General features: G+C 41.9%; 2 long non-coding RNA genes across 4 annotated transcripts in view; one reads left to right on the plus strand and one right to left on the minus strand.

Annotated features, from left to right (window-relative positions):
* LOC147756672 (uncharacterized) overlaps positions 1-20251 on the minus strand; it is a 52041-nt gene that overhangs the window by 25137 nt on the left and 6653 nt on the right. The window lies entirely within an intron of this gene.
* LOC147756673 (uncharacterized) lies at positions 994-18271 on the plus strand. The gene is made up of 3 exons (XR_015324905.1): positions 994-1175; positions 3317-3387; positions 17878-18271. It is a non-coding gene; the product is annotated as an uncharacterized LOC147756673 (long non-coding RNA).

Genomic DNA, 20251 nt, shown 5'->3' on the forward strand with positions numbered 1-20251 from the left:
ATCGAGCGCGGTAAGCTATTTACAGTAAATCTAGTGCAAGTGAGTAGCTACTGACGGCTATAGGCTGCACGAAGGGTGAACCCTGTTACGGCGCTATTTATGATCTGACGTATTTTCCAACGTTACTTTTCTAGATTTGATTTAAAAAAAAATTCTATAAACATCGTAGTACGGTGTTTTCATATCTATCGCTCTATTAAGAAGCAAAGTTGGGGAAGAAACCATTTTGGCGAGAAACTCCCTTCACGATAAAACTTCTTGTGGTGATAGAGGTGAATTGATTTCTAGCGTTTGTCGATATTGTAACGCTTTACAATTCAACCACAATCCTTAGTCCCTAATGTTCACAATGTATAATTTTATTCCGTTTTGTAAAATTTGAGCCATACTTCAATAATAATAGTCGCATATTATTAGGTGCGATTCAAGCGCTTAGTCGGTGTTTGATAATCTGGTCATCAGAAAATATGAGGTTTCGACAGAGAGGTGTATGCTATGAACTCACGTGCGGTATCATCGTACTGCTCCTCAGAGCCCAAAAGGTATTATAAATCCGTTCTGTAGAATAGAAATGATCTCATTTACGTTATCCCTTGAATTAGCTATTACGAACGATAATGTTCTTCACCAATTAGATATGTAGAAATTGCTTTCGCTAATGAATTTGAGATGATATTTCCAATCACTGCAATCGCATCCGTGCATACGTTAAGTTGGCAAAATATTGCTTTGTCCGCGTATAGTTTCCACTCCTCCCTTCTCCATCTAGGATAATAAGGCGCTTGTCTCTTTGAGCTATGATAATTAGATTTGTTGTTCAGGCCATCCCGCATTGAATGAAGGAAGTATCCACCTATCGCCGCTGCGTGAGTCGGCTTGTGCTCTACTCAGCAGCAGAAACTTCTAGAATGGTGAAATGATTCGCCTGGAAAAAACCGCTCAGGGTCGACCAGACCGTTGTAAAGTTTCGCTATGCAAACGTTGCTAGTTAGAGTCACGACGCTTCAGTGACGTATCGGCAGCTGCTGAGCAAGTGGTCGTAACAGTATAACGAAAATGACAGCGTTTCCGTGAGCGTGATTTTGAAATTGTTCCTAGCCGTAGATTCGCCTCTCGCAAGCCATTGTAGTACCAGGTGATAGGGTACGAACCAACGTGCCAAAACCGTGCGGCATGTAAGTATTATACGAGGGGGGCGCCTACACGAGCTGCAATGTTATAGGTGAAAAAATTACTCTATGTGCACCCATGTAGAATGACGAAAACATATCATAACGACGCCGTTCATGTTGTCATACACGCATATCCGATACGCATACCTTACCGACAACGATAACAATAATAACGTGTATTTGTGTATATTGAACTTCGGCGAAAACTCACTCCTTCGTTGGAGAGGGGTGGAACAAATAAATGGACGAGAGTGCAATATACGAGCACTGAAAGATTTCCGCTCCAATAAAGAAAAAAGCCAAATCTGCTATTTTTGTTTGATTCTGGTGTTTCAAATAAAGCCAGACTTTTAGCGTCATGAAGCGTATTTTGGATGCAATACTAACAAGAGCTAATTTTGCCTGTACGCCTTAGACGTTGGCAACTTGTGTAGATAATGAAAAAAAGACGATCACATGCACAGTGTATGATAAATAACTTCCCAGCTGTTGGAAATAATTATAATATTGGGGTATTATTCTTCCTCTTTGTACTACACTATCTGTCGGGGGATGGTCGATCTGAATCAGCGTACGTCAATGGTTGTCGTACCAACTTAAAAGTACATCATGATCTATTAGTACTGCTGGAGAAATATTTGCCTCCGATTAAGTACGATCAAAAGTTTTCATATATCTACTAGAATGAGTAAAGGCGAGTTGTGACACGGGTTGAATGGATTCAAGATTGTAACGATCAGCAACGGCCATAGGAATGCTTTATGAAAACGTCTTCTACCTGGAAGGAAAAGCCATGCGAATGCGATAAACACTTGTTTCAGTCGACTCATGGACATTTCTGTTGGTCAAGAAATTGTTATTGCTAAGTCTAAGACACGGTTTAAGTATTGCAAAGGTCTTGTCCAGCATGGGGCCTAACTAAACTCAAAAAGGCGGTAGCTGAGTTCGGGTTGGTCCTAGCAATTTGCAATAGCCTGTTAATAAAATCTCAATCCACTAATTAGAAAAGCTGTAGTCGTATATTTTAGCATATTGCGAAGGTTCTTTTTTTTCAATTAAAAAGGTATCTACATAGAATCGACCGCAACAGCGCAAATCCTGATACTGAATATCGTGAAAAGAAGTGTTTTTAAACAGATGTGGTGACCCTTTTTCGGAGTTTCAGACCAGGCAGTAGAATTTTTGTCAATATGGGGTTCACCACTGGCCTTAATACCTCATTGTGACATAATCTAGCCTCCATTTTTAGCCATGGTCGGGTTGAATTGTCGGTTCCACTCGGCCTATATGTATAAAACTGTATTTTTTTTCCATACATATCAATATCGGTATAGATTTTCCTATAAAGTCAATCCAACACGCAAACAATCGCACATATCTTGTGCGCTCATGTAAACATCGTATAGCAAAGATCCGCTCTTCGCTAAAAATTATATATACGCGAAATCTAGCTCGCTTTAAAAAGCAGGGCTTTATTATACCATTTATGAGAGAAGCTAGAATATTATCAAGATTAGGTAAAGGCCGCTACCCCACCTGCGGCTGCGACGAGCTCCAGCAACGTTACACTCTATAGGTAACTTCTACTTTTTTCATGAATTCGTGTGTTCCAAAACTTGCTATTCTTAGCGCAGTACTTTGTAATCGTGCAAAGGATCCACTTAAAAACAGAAACGTCGGCTAATCTATTTTCGAAATACTCCGGAAGGACACACAAACTCTTATTCACATTATTTATAGAGCAGGACATATGTCCTTTTTGCTTAGTAAGGCAACAAAAATAGACCAGCTATGCTAAAATGTATAAAGTTTATCTATATCACATTTACTTTATGTAAGGCTGTAGTTGCTGTGATAAAAAAATATGATAGAATCCAACTAGAAGTAGATATTGCGGCCATGGCAGGTGCCAAAGGGACGACGCTGGCCAGTATCATCTTATATTATATATATAGAAAATATAAATTGATTAATAACCTTTTATCATTATATATCAGAATATATAGGAGGATACCCACTGCGCATATTTGAATCATCATTTTCAACGAGGTGGTATCAATCTGTTTCAATAAAGCAGGTATATTGTAACACTTAGAGGAACCTAGAGTCAGCTAATAGAGTCAGGCGTTCGTGTTTGTTCGCAGGTTTGGAGCGAGGCCCAAAAGAGGGCCGGGAACGAGCTTACCGGGGTCAGCTAGCCAGCAACTGTTCCGCTGTGAGTCTATCAGCCGCGTGGTCGGATTTTGTTCCTTGATTGGCATATTACGTTATAGTGGCAGAACGAATAGAGCAAACATCCTGTTTCTTTTTTTCGATATAAATGTAAGATGCTGTTTTCCGTATACCGGACGATTATAAAATAGGATATATCTCTGAAACGGTAAGGTTTAAGGAGTACTGTAAAGAGTTAATTTAGTGGCGTGTCGTCCAACCTGTTATAAGTATAACAGTTTGTTGTATCTTTCTCATCTCCCTACTATAGCCGATTTCCAGAAAAGGCAGTTATTAAAACGCCCAATTTTTCTTAAAAATATAAGGTTTTTTCTGTTTTTTTCTTTTACTGAAATACATCGGACATTATTGTAATAGGCCTATTTAAGGTCTGACCATTGGCGAACGATGGAGCTCACTTACAAATAAAGCATTTCATTATGTATGATGTAACTTATCGGCTAAAAGATATCCGCCCGTCAAAAAAGCGTTCTGCTGAACAGATACAGTAATAACGCAATGCAAACAGAAGAATAAAATACGAACGAAGAGTTATTTCACAATATGCATCCGTCGAATAATTGCACAAACCTCTATAGACGCAATTATTATTAAGGCGCCTTTGGTGTTATTGGGGAGAAGTATTTGCGCATTCAGCACTCTATATACGTATAGATATAGCCATAAGCCGCATGTATGTGCACTCAGGGCAGACACAGTTCGTGTGGAAGAAGCTACCTTAACATTGCGGATAAGCAACAAGTTCAGCTGCAGGATGCCTGAAGGCATCAGTGATACGAAGCGAAGTCAGAGGTAACTTCAACGAAACGGATAACAGTAACGCCGGCGGGAAGACTCTGCGCACCCCACAGGCCGTCGGTTGAAATTTCAATCTTGTTAACCTAACCAAACAATGGAGCTTCTCTACGCTGCATCGAACAAGCAGATAGTGTGGAAATAAAGATGCTTTGAAGGAGAAAGCCGGATGTGTGCATGACTAAGGTCCTCGACAACGAACTTGTTAAAAGAACGATCGAAAGGTTCTTCTTGCGTGTACATAGGTGTTCACCGCTGTGCTAACAACTTCTCGCATAGTATCTCTTTGTAGCAATGCATACGCTAGCGATAGACAGCTAAAGGCATTGTCATTCAGTTCTGTTGTTCTGAACGGTGTTCTTTTATAGGTTCACAAGTATGCATGGTTGACATGACTATTTGTGTCTGTTAGATATAGTATATTTCTTTTTCTTAGAGAAAATATGATCGTGCTGTGCATCGCAAAATATCTATGGAGAATATACATTTTTGCATTACCAACATGTACAGTCGAGCACAGCTGTGCCGATGGATACTGTTAAGTTAGATGCAGTCCTCAAGAATAGATTTTGATATTGTTGTAGATAAAGACTGTGTGCTCGTCAAGAGTGGAACGCAAAATACATTGTAGAAGCTGCAATGTAGGAGTGTTCCTGACAGAGCTGGCGAACCTAAAAACAAAAGAATTCTTTCTTCTATGACAAAAATATACTATAATCTTGAGTTGCCTGCATACATAACAGAGATTTAAAAGAGGTGCATTCGCTGAGAAGGGGCAAATATTTGAATAGAATATTGAATCTATTTGACTTCGGTTACGAAACGGCTAGATTCGTTTAATAATAATACTTTGACCACGAACTCCTATGTATCTTTTCTCGAAACTGGTGACGATTTCAATGCTCAAGCTTCAAGGTGAGGCCGACATTCCGTTTTCGATCTCGTCCTTTGGTCTTGGATGACGCGAAGAGCGCGTAATAAACTACCCTTAAGAATGTTTGCTCTCCGACGTATAAATTGGCACATCTGGTATTCGTATTTTTTATTAGACTCTCGTAGTTGGCCGCTATACTAAGTGATCTTTTCTGCCTGTTTGTCTGGAGTAGGCTAGCACCGTTAATAAAAGCAAATTTGGTTTCCCGCCTGAATAGTAGTATACTAGGGTACTGAAGAACTATAGTTTTAGAGAAAAACCTATAGTCGGCATTTAGTAAACGAAAAAAAGAAACCTTCAATGAGGAGTCTGTGCGGACGAATAGCAGAGCAATGTTGCGTTAGGTTGGACTTATGGCAGTCATGCTTCGCACCACTTAACTTTAATACCGATACTCTTTCATGAAACTCTTGCAGGCTCTCTTTTCGATGATGTTTTTGATGACAATGATTTTTTTTTGTTAGGGCTCACAAGACGAGTCCTGCAAACATAAATTGCTTATACGCTAATAGGGCTCACATACTTCCTCAAGGTATAGTACATATATGTATATACATATATTTAACTGGATTTTGAAGAGTTGACAAAATTTGAACTCTATTTGGACCGGTAAATTTCGGAAGATAGCACAAGCCTGTACGAATAGCCTGGCGGTATCGACCTTAATCGTCTTGTAGAAAGTCAGCTTCAAGGGACTCCAGTAACCTCCGAAAGGTTGTGAAACTCTCATTAGCAAACAAAGATTGACGATGGGGTCGACTTTGAACGGTCGTCAATAGAAAACAAAAAAGAGTGAAGCAAATAAATACAAGAATCCTTTAGGTTTACTTTGAGTGAATGTCGTGCTTCCGAAGTAAGCTATGCTGCGTATTAATAGCGTAATAATATTGTTTTAAATCTAATAAATGCACTTGATTATGGTTTTACTTAGTTCAGATTCATTCATGATACACGCATTTTTCTTTTTGACCTTTTTATTTGACGAAATTTCATAACAGATATTCTTATTGGTGCATCACGTATAAGCCGTTTCCGTACGAAACGAGTCAAGTCTGTCATATAAACAATTTCAAAGATGGCCATAGATACATCTCGATTATGATACGTTGATATGTAAGCTTGGTCTAATCATTTATGCTTGCGAAAATTCCATTTATCGTCCAAAACGGCCAAAAGCTCCTCCGGATCAGTGAAATTGATTTGTAATGCGCATATTTATTATAGCAATAGCAGAAACGTAAAGAACGACTAACTGTCACCAGTGGGTTGTGCCCTTTTAACTTCATCTTGCAACAGGCTTCAATGAAAGAGCAAGATGTTTAATGGGTAAATGTCGACTAAGTCCAAAATGTACTTTCAAACGAGGATCTGGCGAGGAGGTAGTGAATTGGGTACAAAAAACATCTCCGAATATGATTGACCGGGCAAATGATAGGCCGTAAGCTGCTTATCAAACGCAAGATGCGAAGCTCAAAAAAATCATAATTAAACGCACGTTCGACGCATGAGAACCGCATTCGTTTTAAATTTATGCGTCAGTGATTAATTTCTTGATAACGTAACGTTGCAACATTGCAACAATGTCATCACATCCATATGTTTTCAAGCCCGCATCGGTTGGGGTATGTTGTTAGAGGGCCGGAAGCAAAGGTGCTAGGTAAATTGTAGCAATATTAGTTATGCTGACGTATGTATGCTTTATCCAAGCTAACATGCTGTGCTTAGGCAGTCTACTAAAAGTAACACTCATCAGGTTTTATTGTTGTTCGTTTAATCGTATCGTTGAAATTGAAAAGATCCGCCATTTCAAGCTATAAGAGCGCCTACCTATTGAAAACTTTGACCCTTGTTAGTATTAATCTCGTTTTTATTACGCGTATATGTGCAAGTGAAGCCATTACATATGTCGAGTGGGCACTCCTAACAACAGTCCGCAGGAAGCTATATTAGAACAGCGAGTTGACGTGCCAGACGCTAAGTTGCCGCGTCACACCATGCAATGCGATCGCGTGGATTGCGGAACTTTTTTGGGGAACCTCGGCAAAGGATCAGTCACCGTGAAACATGTTCTACACAATAGATTGGAGCACGCTTCTGGGGAAGAAATCATATCGAGGCCAATAGGAGGACCTCATGTTTCCTACGAACGGGAATACTAGAAGACAAGACGCGTAAAAGCGTCGTAGTGTCACTCTTTTTTTACGTGAGAACAATATTTAAAAAGAACTACGTAATAATTTGTCTACCAGTTCATTGGCTACCTGTTTCTCAGATAACTTATTACGGTGACTCATGTTGTGTTCAACTGGCAAAACGAGTTTTAATAGCACAAATATTACGATCAGCTTACTTGGCATGGAAGAACTGCTATTATAATAGCAGTTCATCAATTTAATATAAGATACTTGCACCACAGTTACTTCTTTTTTGAACTTAGATATTACTCGTTAAGTACAGTTTATTGCGAAATCGCAGACGCCAGTCTTGAACGATCACAAACCGGCTTGATTCCGGATGGAGATAAATAAATTCAATAGTTTTCGTGATGTGGCAGTGGCAAGATACTTACTTACTAAGGTTAGATACAGGCGGTGGTCTAGGTTCGAAACCAAACTTAGACACGCTTAGCTTCGTGCCAGGAACCAGCCGTCCGCCAACGAGCGGAAAACTTAAAACATTTATTTATATTAGCTCAGCAGAACAAACCACATGTAGTATATTCCACATCAGCTGACTCTAGTATACGCCTCCAGTAACACTCATTCACTGAACAAATTCTATAAAGTCATAGCAGATTTTCATGATTAGGCAAAAGCTGTGTACTTAAAGATTTCGTACTGTTCAAAATCATATCTTAACCAAGCTCTCTCGCTTTCCCACCTACCCTGTTACTCACGAGTAACAGTGTTGCCAGAAAACAGGACAACATATCAGGGTTCAGTAGTGGACACACACACTAATTGAAAGTTTGGTCATCACGCCCTCCATTGAGGCACCCTTGTGAGTCAGAAACGGTCGAGCAATCTTTTAATGGAACCAGACGGGAAGGAATGACTCGAGAACGTCAGCGAACGGTGAGCTTACATCATACGGTAGGGCTGCTGTATCTGGGTATTAAAGGTAAATGCTATTAAATGCCACTTAGCTTTAGCACCTTTTGCTAGCAGACTATTTGGCTGTCGATGCTCTCGGGAATAAAACTGTTCCTCGCCCTCTATGGAAAGGCCAAGCTCCTGGCTGAACAGAAATAAATACTACGTCGGGTTAGGTTTTTCTTGTGAGAGATAGACTGGCGCACATATAAGCTTATCGCCGCTTTATTGTCAATCATTTTGAGGTCAGTCGAGAAAATAATTTTTATACCATTATATGTTGTCAGTCAGCTAGGGATTATAATAATCCTTTGTTTTCGCCAGGACATGCCCGAGGGCGTACGCGCGACAAGATCTGATAAGATAAATATTGGAAAATTTAGTTTTAGTGCATAGCATAGCGATTTTTCTCAGTAAATCTATACGCTCATTAGTGAAAGAGACGGTGATCGAAATTTGCAACTGAAACAGGATATCAGGTTTAAGGCGTAGTATGACGTCCATAGAAATAATGTTACTGCCTCAGGAAAATCCGCCACTCATTAACCTGGTCGCCTACTACCTATCGAGCATCGCTGAGAAAACATGTTCATCTTTAGATAATCAAGACCGAGCTCTACGTATACGATGAATTCTTCTCTTATATTGTATAAGTCAAGTGTCCAAAGGACAAGTTACATAGTTGTGTAATCAATAAGCTGAATTGCCCATATTGAAGTAAAAGTGAACTTGCGACACAAACATACACTCAAGATATAAAATAAACAAAATCAAAACAGCGATTCTAGGCAGAGATGTAATCTAATGGAGTATTTTTAAATTGAAATTTAATTTTTTTTCGAACAGTGAATCCTAAAAATAGAGTTTCGAACATTTGGAAAAATCGTACCAACAGGTGGCATTTGCGTGGCTTCCTAACCTGGCTATCATAATCTGGCACAGCCGCATTCACCACATTTTCTATTACTCCTAGAACGTTTCCATACACAATCATCTGAAACGTGCCCAGACCGACGCGACATCTGAACCATATCCTAGATAATAATTTTGGCACCTACTTGATCCATGTCCTAAGAAATATTCCCATTTTCTATAACGTTAACGTGTTATACGTAGCACAGCGCATGTAAGTAACCACGTCATGTACCAAATATATCAGATAATGCTCGCTTTAATTCGAAAGTGCATGGCTTTGCTAGATTCATTCAACGAATTTCACCTCAGTTTCCAACAGGATATCAGACTCGTCGGGCAAAACGTCGCTGGCAACTCAATAGATTTCCTAATATTGTGTGAGTAAAATTTTACTGGTGTAATAACCAAACGTGCAGTAATTTCATGTTAGATTAGGTCATGTTGGGCTATTTTATAGACCGAAAGGCACCGAATACCTCAACGATATAACGGGCAAGGGTCGCTAGGCCTTCACCGGGCGCGTGTCCAGGTGGCGCATATGGGAACGCCTATAAGATATGATGGGTACTGGTAAATAACACTCGGCGCGGACCAAAATTAGCCCTCAGGGAAACCCTAACCGTTTCCTGATTTAGGCGTAAGTCAAGAAGGGCGGGCCTCTGGGGATTCTCGGGACGGACGAAAGCCATGAATGAGCGACCTCAACGGCGCGAAGAGCAAAGAACTAAGAACAGGCAAATGTACGTCCAGAAAGCTGTAGGCGATGCGATAAACCGCGCCGAGAGGACAGCTCTAAAACTGAAAGGCACTGACAGGTCGGCAGGTAGTACAGGGGCTCAGGGTCCAGCCAACACTACCTGTCTGCCCCATCATCTAACTGAAAGTCTCGATATTGCTGCAGCGCCGGGTGGCAACCGAAAGGACCCTGCAATAGTACCCGAGACATTGCTGAGGCCAAACACGTAGGAAACCCACTTAGCGGTAGGTCGACGCCACAAAAAAACTGTCTGCCACCTAAACAATCAACACCGTATATGCGTCCCAAAGGGCGGACTAGAATATGGAATACCGACAAAGAAAAATGCCGGTACTACAATGCCACTGCCCGACGAAGCTTCCATCCAAAACTAAACAATGAATTCGAGCAAGACAATGAACGGTTTATGCAAGACGCAAAAGGGAAGGATCCATTTAAGAACTCTTCTCGGACGGAACGGACGCCAGCAAGAGTAAAACAAGTCGGCGATAAAGCTAGCGCAGGAGGACAGGCGCGACCAACCACCATGGGCCGCCCAGGTGAACCACAGAGGCAGCCATAGAGGATTGAAATAAAGGTTAAAAGCGAAGGACCACGTGTACTCAAGAAAGAGGACAATTAAGGAGGCCAAAGATCCTGGGTGAGATAAATCCATTGAACAAGAGACAAAAGTAAACGAAAGAGGGAGTTATGCTGGAATCGAAGGACTTAGATCAGGTTATAGACATGGAGTCAAGACACACTGCACTTCTTAGCACCTTGTGCAAAAAAAACACCACGTAACGTAAACGCCAGCGTCAAGTAGCTAGTTAAGGCAGCCAAAGCTTTAATCAGGACAGAGGCTGAAGAACAAGGTCGAGCTCGAGCGTAGAAAAAAGATTAAGGAACAAAAGGAGAAAATAGTTAACACAACAGGCATAAATGAAATGATCTAACTCAGAGCTGAGGTCGAACTACTGCGGTGCGAAGAAGCGGGGTCACAGCTCGGCACAGAGAACACAAACATCAGACCAGAGGCTAGACTGACTGGCAAGCTACCGAGAAATAATAAAGGGTAAGAAAGCTCAAAAAGAAACTATTGGCTGCAAAGGAGGTTGACCTCATCAACGAGCCTATGAAAAAGGATCAGTTAGCGACACTGTTCAAGCTGTCCAAGGAAAGGACGGTCAGTATCCTAAGGGATCGGACAGACAGAGCAGTGCTGACAGAAAACAGGAACGAGAAACTAGGCTCTATCCCAACACCTGCAGCCAGACTTTTCATGGCTGGCCAAAATCCGGACGCATATATTACCCGGAAAGGTGGCCACAGTCGTGTCGTGGACATAGAAGGAACGACCCAAACAGACGCGGGCATCCCAGCTTCTGGGTGTCTGACCGTTGTCAAGACGCCACAACTGGAAGATAACTCGTCCCAAAACTTGGTCATAAATGAATTCATAACAGCTGTGAACAAGCTGACCTGCTCCGCTAGCAAGGGAATGGCAGCTGCCTTCCAGGGGAAGATGCCTAGGGAAAGAGTTCACAAGGTGTTGGAGTATAACCTTTTCATGATAGGAAGCGATAAGACGGCCGAACTCTGCATTAAAAGCAGGAACAAAGGGAAAAGCAATTATAAAAGGGCTAGAAATACGAGAGTGATCACAATCGACAATATGAAGGAGAAAGCAATGTAGACTTGCTCCGAAGTCTAAAGACCCCAACACTGAAGGGGCGAAGATACAAAAACCCATTAAAACAAAGGACGACGGCATCAGGTTGAAGGTTAAGGAAATCAAGCAAAAAGCTAGAGAAGGCCTAGTTAAAAGCATGCAGGAGTAGGCTCAACTAACGGCGGAATCAAAAAAGGTTCTCCCATCGAACCTAGACGTGGTGCCATCTGAGACCTGAACGAGACAGCGACTGTGAAGCAAATCGGCAACGCTCTTGCGGAACAGCTCAGGCGGAAGATGGAAAGCCTCAAAATTAACCTATCGAAAGAAAATCGGTTCGGGGATCGATGGCAATCATTCATCTCCCAAAAACGATAGGCTGACCTTCTGATAAGAGGATATCTTAAGCTAAGGTGGGCAAGTGCCGAGCAAAGGAGCGGCTTATTCCGACGGCATGTTACAACTGCCGGGGCTTTGGATACCTTGCCAGGGACTGCGAAGAAAAAAGATCGACGCGGACACTTGCTACCAATGCGGAACTAAAAGGCGTATGTCCAAAAATTGCACGCAGGATAATTCTACATGTCTGGCGTGCAAAATGGAAAGACATCGGGTTAACTCAATTGCTTGCCCAAAGTTCAAAGATTGCGTTGAATCTATGAGAAAAAGCAAGGCCCAGAAAGCCGCGCCGACAGCACAGGCGACTGGAGCTACGATTTTAACGGCTTCGTCAGCGATGACGGATAAACCTAAGCTGGCAACCAAATCCAGCAAAAAAAGCCCCACACAAAGGAAGTCATCCAGGAAGAATAGAATGTTACCATACACCACTTAGAAGGGGAGACAATGGAGAGCGACGCCAGTAAATAAGACGGTTGGTCTTCTCCGAATGTTTGAAATAAACCTCAACAGGTGTCTCGACGTACATGACCAGCTGGAAGGCTCGGTTGTAGCGTGAAGAATCGATGTCTGTCTGATAAGCGAACCTAACAAGGAGATCGCTTTGAGGAATAACTGGCTGATTGACGAATACAAAGATGTTGGGATATGGATCTGCAGTCGAGGGCTTAGAATCTATGCCCAGAGAGGCGAGAAGAGGTTCGCCTAGATAACGACGGATAGAGGCACGCTACAAGTTTCCTAACGTAATACAGGAGGATTTCGCCCGCTTCCTATATAAAATGAAAGGAAGCCTAGTAAATCGATAACGGGGAATGCGTCTGAAAACAATGGCGACGTTGTAGTCACAGGATGCTTTAATGCAACGGCTATCGACTGGGGCAGTAACACTCAAGAATCACTCAGAATGACCTTCGTCTGCTAAGTGACGGCCAGATTTCAACCTTCCGGACGAGGAGACAAGAACCATTTCTAGACCTGAATCTGTGCAGCGAGGGAATGGCTCATCGTATCAGGCGCTGGCAAGTGAGAGACGAAGGGGGGTTTCTTAGCGATCACTGTTACCTCACTTTGGAGATAACAGCCCAGGCTAAAATGGATGCAACGAAAAACTCTCAGACACGTAGAAGACGGTTGCTAAGAAGCTTAATCATGATAAGATGAGAGCTGAGCTGAGAGGAGATGCGACCAGCTGTAAGATTGCGATGCAGAGGACATTATGGATGTGCTAAAGCACTTCTACGAGAACACGGCACCCAGGTCACAAACTGAAACAGGTAATCGCCAGAAGCCAAATAACTGAAGGAACTCTACAATCGCGAAAGTTGGAAAAAAACTGCATCAGGGCTAGACGAATTGCGACAAGAACAAGGAGACTAGAAGGCAGAAGAAACACACGAGTCCGCTCAATTCCGAAAAGGGATGCCATGGCTCTTGCAGCCCAAACGGCTTACGGCGCATACAAGGGGCCAGAAAGCAGCTCCGAATTCTCATCAAGAAGAGCTAAGAGCGAAAATAGCGTGATACATACGACGACGTCGAAAAGGACATATGGGTTCTGGGATACCAGATTGCTATGAAAAGGATCGGATGCACACAGCCGCCATTGCCATCTGATCTTATTCAGGAGGCCATTGCTTTGCTCTTTCCTATTCAGCCCGAGCAGAGGAGAATGCTAGAAGAAGAGGCCGACCTCCCAGGGGTCACAGAAGAGAAGGTCGTCATTGCGGCTAAAAGGATTGCAAACGACAAGACGTAAGGGCTGGATGGGATCCCACCGGAAGCAATACGAGCCCTGTTGGCGGAGAGGCCTAGCACCTTTCGGAAGAACGGGTTGATTCCCACGACAGTGAAAAAAGATACGCTTTGTACCGATTCTAAAGCCAAGGAAGCCACTTGAAAGTCTCAGATTATATAGGCCTCCGTACTGTTGGGAAGGCGTTTGAAGCGTTCGTTTCTAACACGCTAACGGCGGAGATGGAAGAAAAAGGCGTTCCATCGGAGGAGCAGTATGAATTTAGTAAGGGGCGACAAATTTTTACTGCCATAAGACGTGTACTTGAAATAGCAGAAATAGAAAGAAGGAAGACTCCGCAAACGCGAGGCATCTGTCTCGCAGTCCTTCTTTTCTTTCAACTCAATTAGTTGGAGAGTAGTCATGAACGCTCTGAAGCGACGGGGGATCTCGCGTTAATCATGCCGAATCATAGCGAGCTATTTCAGAAATAGGACAGTCTACCACGGCCTAGGTGAACAAGATGAGGAGAAGAAGGCAACCGCAGAGATGCCACAAGGGTCTATCCTGGGGCCGACACTGTGGTGTCTAGCGTACACCGAAGTGCTGGTACTTGAAATGCCGAAAGGGGTCGACATCATTGCCTACGTCGATGACTTGGCGGTGGTTATTACAGCAATAACTGTGGAGGAGCTAGAACACAAGGCAAATACTGCACTTGAACGTGCTCCGCATTGGATGAAGGGGAACAGCTTGGAGCTAACGCTGGAGAAGTTTGAGGCGATACCGCTGATCGATCGGAAGAAGTGTAGAGAACGGCAATCGTTGTAAATGGCTATACGATTGCCTTGAAGAAGGAAGTCAACTATCTCGTGGAATGTTCAATCAACGCTGACCTTTAGTCAGCTTGTCAACTATGCGGCTAAGAAGGCAGCCAATACGACTAATAATCTGGCCGAGATTATGCTGCAGGTAGGCAGTGCGGGGAGAAGGCAAGAAACGGCTGCTAACAACTGTTGCAAAATCCATTATCCTGTATGCCGCACCCCTATGGAAAGAAATGGGTTTCGGTGAGAGCGAAACCGCAGGACTCTATCGAATGCTCAGCGACAGCTTGCAATCCGCATTTGTTGCGGATATCGTACGATTTCAACTGAGGCAGCTTTTGTCTTGGTACGTGTAATTCCATGGCAAGAGAAACGGACAACGGAGACAGACAGTAAAGCAACCGCACGAGGGAGCAGACACTTCGCGTCTGACAGTAAGGGTAGGTGTCATGGAAGCTCTGGTGGTAGCACCACCACTGCAGATCACTGGACAAAGAAGCACACCAAAGGTATCAGGAGTTGGCTAGAAAGCACGGGGAACTTATTTGTCGACTGACGCAGGTACTCAGCGGGCACGGTTGTTTCCAACAGTACTAATGGAAGACTGAAAAGGCAGACTCTCCAAAGTGTTTGCCGTATGATTTTGCTGGGAACGATAAAACTGCACACACCTTAATTAGGTACCAGCGATTTTGTGAGGTGAGCAACAGGCTCCAACAACGTCTCCAGATTGAAGAGCTCACCGCTGACAGCATGGTAGCGCTGATCCTAAAAGGCAGTGAAAAACGGAATGCCGTATCAGACTTTGCGGAAGCTCTAGTGAGAGTTAAAGAGTACCAATAGCAAGCAAGAGAAAGTGCTGCAGGAAGAACAAGGTCAATATTCTAAAAAAAGAAATGATAGACTAAGTCCGCTCTTCTTCTGAACAGCAGCCTCAAAGGTACTCAGCACTGCGATTGCAGGACATTGTGATGGATGCCAGCGAAAAAGAATGGACGCTGTGAAGCAATGCGAAAGCAGTCCCAAGGTTTCATCTCCCAGCCTAGGGGTTCGAGGCATACGCGTTTTTAATGATGGGGAATGCTTCAGGTTACCTGGTTTTCGAGTGCACATTAGCTTTTTGGCGATAGACCTCGTCAAAAAATTACCCTATAGCGATACATTGATAGGAATAAAGTAACATTTTCCTTATTTAAAGTTTCTAATTAGGGGATGTTTTTGATGTGGTCTAGAAACATGTGTAAATGACAACGCTCCTTGCCACCATAAACAGCTCCAGTAGTATTCGTAAATGTATAGCCGTCCTTCGATATAGTTCTAAAGGCTCTGTAGGAAATAGTACCTGATTTAGGGCTACCAGTGAATAGCTATCTTAATTACCGTTCCTAGGGTTGAAGGGCAGTTTAGAATGAAAACTATTATCGCTCATCAACGCCTTTGGGTATCATAGATGTTTTTTTTGGTTTTGCTGATATACCTTGACTTACTGCACATTTTATCGTGGATCTGAGATTGATTAAGCGACACCAAAATTCACTGAGTGAATTTAAGCATTGAATTTCTGTTCCATAGGTCTGTCACTTCAGAAGTCTTATGATTCACATTGATAAGATATCATTTTTTTCGCATTTCCTTCTTGATTGCATTCTTTGGAATAAACTTAAACAAAACGCTTGCAATGAAAAGCAAGATCAACATAAGTTTTTCTTTAATTCTTATATAAGTCAACATTAGAGTACAATTCGAGAGAAATGTGCTGACATTGACCTCGGCTTTAGACACGCTGAACCTAACTACGATTTCATGCCCCTAGATTTTTCCCCATTAAGAATTTTATATTTAAATAATTAAGAGTTGAAGCAGATTTTCATTCTGTGTCAGTCGCGTCAACCAAACTTCACTAGACCACATTGCTTGCGATATTAGCATTCATTCTCTTCAACAAAGCTAAAAGGTCTTTTCTCAGGTAAGTTACGCTATCGAACAATCTGTCTAGATTCTTCTACAGATAGCTCACATTTTTTTTAGATACTGACAGATATTTTTTAGATATATATTTTTAGATCTTTACTCCGCCAAGTCCTGTACAAAGTATGATATCGCTGTCTATATATCCAATTTATTATGAGGCTAATGTATGGCCTCGACAAAACCTACCTGTAACGATAACAGCAGTCTGCTTACGAAGAGCATAGCAGAATCGTTTTATGGTTTAGGTTGCTGCCAGAGATTAGTATCAAGGTAACCAATGCGAAAAACGCGCAGTGCGGTATTTCCTATGAAAGGCAAAGTTGCGTCAAGAGAATGATGATTATGCGGTGATACGGTAAGCAACAGCAATATTTATATTAAATGTACACGGCCTAACGATTACCAAGTTACATAGTTTTATTGAAGAAAAAAAAGCTTAGCTCAAAGTTGCGATAGTGTGCAGTCGCGATCTATAGCAAATGATACACACTCGGCTAACAATTTTTTTCCTTTAGCGCCGCTTCAACCTCATTATCGAGATTCTCAAGCAAAAATTTCCGTAAAATGGTGTACTATAATAGTCAACATTTAAGGGAACTCCGTAAAGTTAGAATGTAATGTTGTGCAGTATACTGATGGCGCACAGCTTGTGCCTTCGATAGCTGTCCTGTACGGGTTGACTCGCGAAGACGATTGTTCAGTATAGAGCTCACTAGTTTTTAGACAGTCGGAATCGGTGTGTTGGATCAGTGCATTAAAATTCACTGGAACGAAGATGACCCAGATACTGTATGGCAGTCTTCGTCATCGTCTAGAAGGTTAGCAAGAGCCTCACTCAACCTCACGCTCACCTCAAGCAATACAACCCCGTATAAGCAATACAACCCCGTATAAGGAGCGAAAATTGATCGGGAAAGCATTCAGCAACCTTTGCCCAACAGAAACGGCCAGTTTACCGTTTAATTTGTAATACCCGCCAACAGGACATTGGTATTCATTCCATTTGTGAAATGCAAGTTTTCTTTATAGCGTTGGAGAATCCCAGTTAATCTATCATTACGCAACCGTTACTAAGTTACGTATATCTAAAACAAAGGCACACGTTCCGGTTTATTAGCTAAACAAGCTCGTATATTTATCGCACGCAGTTGTCATTAAACGTAATGCACACAAGTAGTTTGTGAGACAAGAGCGGGCTATTGCCTACTAGTATGCGGTCTGGAGCAACTGACATAATCTCTCTAAGCTCCATGCATTGGTTGCTCTTGTTCTTCACCTAATAAAGCACCTAATATCGAATATCCTGTAAGCGATCAGAGTTTATTATTTCAAATATTATTATCTATTATTTCAAAAGTTGTTTACCAGCTGTCTTCTTTCTGTCTTCTTTTAAACAGCTTTCTTCCAACCCATGCGACACATCGAAGCGGATGATACCCCCATACCATCATCTGGCCGTTTGGAAAATCAAAATCGAACAGTCGTCTCAAGCATGGACTTCGCACCGTTAACAATATAGGCGATAACGTTCTACATTACAAATAAGGAAGATGCTGAAGATGCACTATTATCGAAAAGAGAAAGCACCTTTGCATGACGTATACAAATAAAAACGCAATGGAGAGTTAAATGGACAAAGAAATATCTACTAGTGGCTGAAAATGTTCGCGGCGAGCTTTAATCGCTAGAAATAGGATATTCGTTAAATGGAAAATTGGGGTTCTGTGTCCGATCGCCTCGCATGCTTCTGCTGACCCTATTTCACAGCCACATGGTTTGAGCTAACGGATAGCTATGGTATGAAATGTTTCTGTTAAATAATATAATAATAAATCGTATTCTTGTAAAGCCTGTAAATTTTTTAAATTCAGTTTTTCTGGTTGCTTAAGTTATTGTTCCGCTACAACGCTATAATGCTACCGTAACTTGAGTGCGGTATGTGGTGGGACAAGGGTCGACCCAGGAAAGATTTCTTTTCGGGTTTGTACAAAACTCGGAACTTCGCAGTTATTTTTGTCAAAATATTTAGATCGAAAAACGTTTACATTAAAGCTTTCAAGTGTACAAGTGAATTTAATCGATATCTGTAACTAAAAACGGCCTCACGTTTCTGAAAAAGACTGTTTAGAATACAAACAAGTTCTTACAGAAGAAGGGGTAACTATCACTAAATAATAACCATAAATCCTGACACATATTTGAACTAACATAATAACGCAAAGAATTAACGTTTTATATTAAGGTAGTTCATGCCAGATTGTTTCGTTGATGGCGCTTTTGTACCAAGAAATGCCCAATGAAGCAGCTCCAAAGAGTTTGCTTACTCGACACGACCATTTTTGACACGCCAGAAGCGAGATTTCAGTAGAGATTCCTAGTAGCAAGGCCTCGTTTAAACCTCTAAATCCATGAGATCTTGTGCTGCCCTTAGGCCTGACTTAAGTTCATCTTAGAAATTACTTACGTCCCTCATGGGAGTAATCGTCACCAACGGAATAGAGAAGACCTTAGTTTGTTACTATGGTTGTGTTTTCCTGCTATTTTTCTGACTATCCTACATACTAGAACCACTTTTGCCGACACGCATGGGCCTTAAGCTCTAACGTTTTTAGTTTCGGCACACGACCGTTGCATCCGACTTTTGACTGCAAGTCCTTGTTCTAAATTTATTTAAACAACGTCTACTGAAATATAAGCCTTATGATGCTATCTATTATGTCTAGAGAACCTATGGCAGACACGTGCATAGCACATTTCATCTTTAAAATGAATTAGCATTAGAACAGACAAATTTATAAGGGCAACAGCTTAACAACAACCCGCGTGGATATTTTATGAGATGAACTTGTCTTGTATCTCACATTTGCCGTGAGGACATATAAAGAGAGGTCAGCTGTATCAGCAGAGACAAACGTCTCCTAAAGGCATTCACCGCGCTTCATAAGGGAAGTATTGAGGGAAAACTTATGCTAACATACTCAATTTGGGATTCCATTATACAGTGTACAGGACCGGCTTTATCTAAAGGCGTATTCTTTTAGACACATTTATATTAACAATATTCTTAGTTCCGAAAAATAAGGATCGTTTAGTCAGCTTATGCCCCCTTTTCAGTATAACATCCTTAAGTAGTCTACTGTAACGCGCATGTAGAAATAACATTATACGTATGCAATCATCAAACAGTCACATTTACTTCTCTCTTTTTCTGTTTTTCGTTCCTGTCCGAATATTCGGAACGGTGCGATCACATAGGATATATTTAGTTCCTCAGGGGAATCGAAAAAAGCCTGCCCCTTTTTTGCGCCTTTCAATAATACGCACAGCTAGAAAAAAAAAACCAATGAGGGAATTATGCAAGTGCATCCACCCCACCATTCCCCACAACCAGCACTTTTTTGCAGTTCCTTTTTTTGATCCTCGATCCTTAGAGGATCCAGGTCATCCTTGTTCCTTATCACCTCATCCCACTAAATAAATGCTCTTAGGTAGGCATCTCTTCTTTTTGCTTCAGGCCAGCTCTCTCCTGCCTTTCTTTTAGGCAATGATATACCTTCTCCCATTTTTACTTTTCCCTTCCATGGGCTTCTTTCTCACAATACTCATGCACTTGTTTACCTTGCTGTGTTGGTAATGCTGTAATACACTCTTAGGGTGGGATAGGAAAAATAGCTTGTGATAGTTGCCGCTCGAAAATCGATTTCACACCGCCGCGGAGAATGGCACAAATGGACTCAGACTCACAATTTACTGAAATGGCCTACGAACTCA

This window comes from Varroa destructor, unplaced genomic scaffold, assembly GCF_002443255.2.
Source record: "Varroa destructor unplaced genomic scaffold, Vdes_3.0 BEIS01000003.1, whole genome shotgun sequence".
NCBI lineage: Eukaryota > Metazoa > Arthropoda > Arachnida > Mesostigmata > Varroidae > Varroa > Varroa destructor.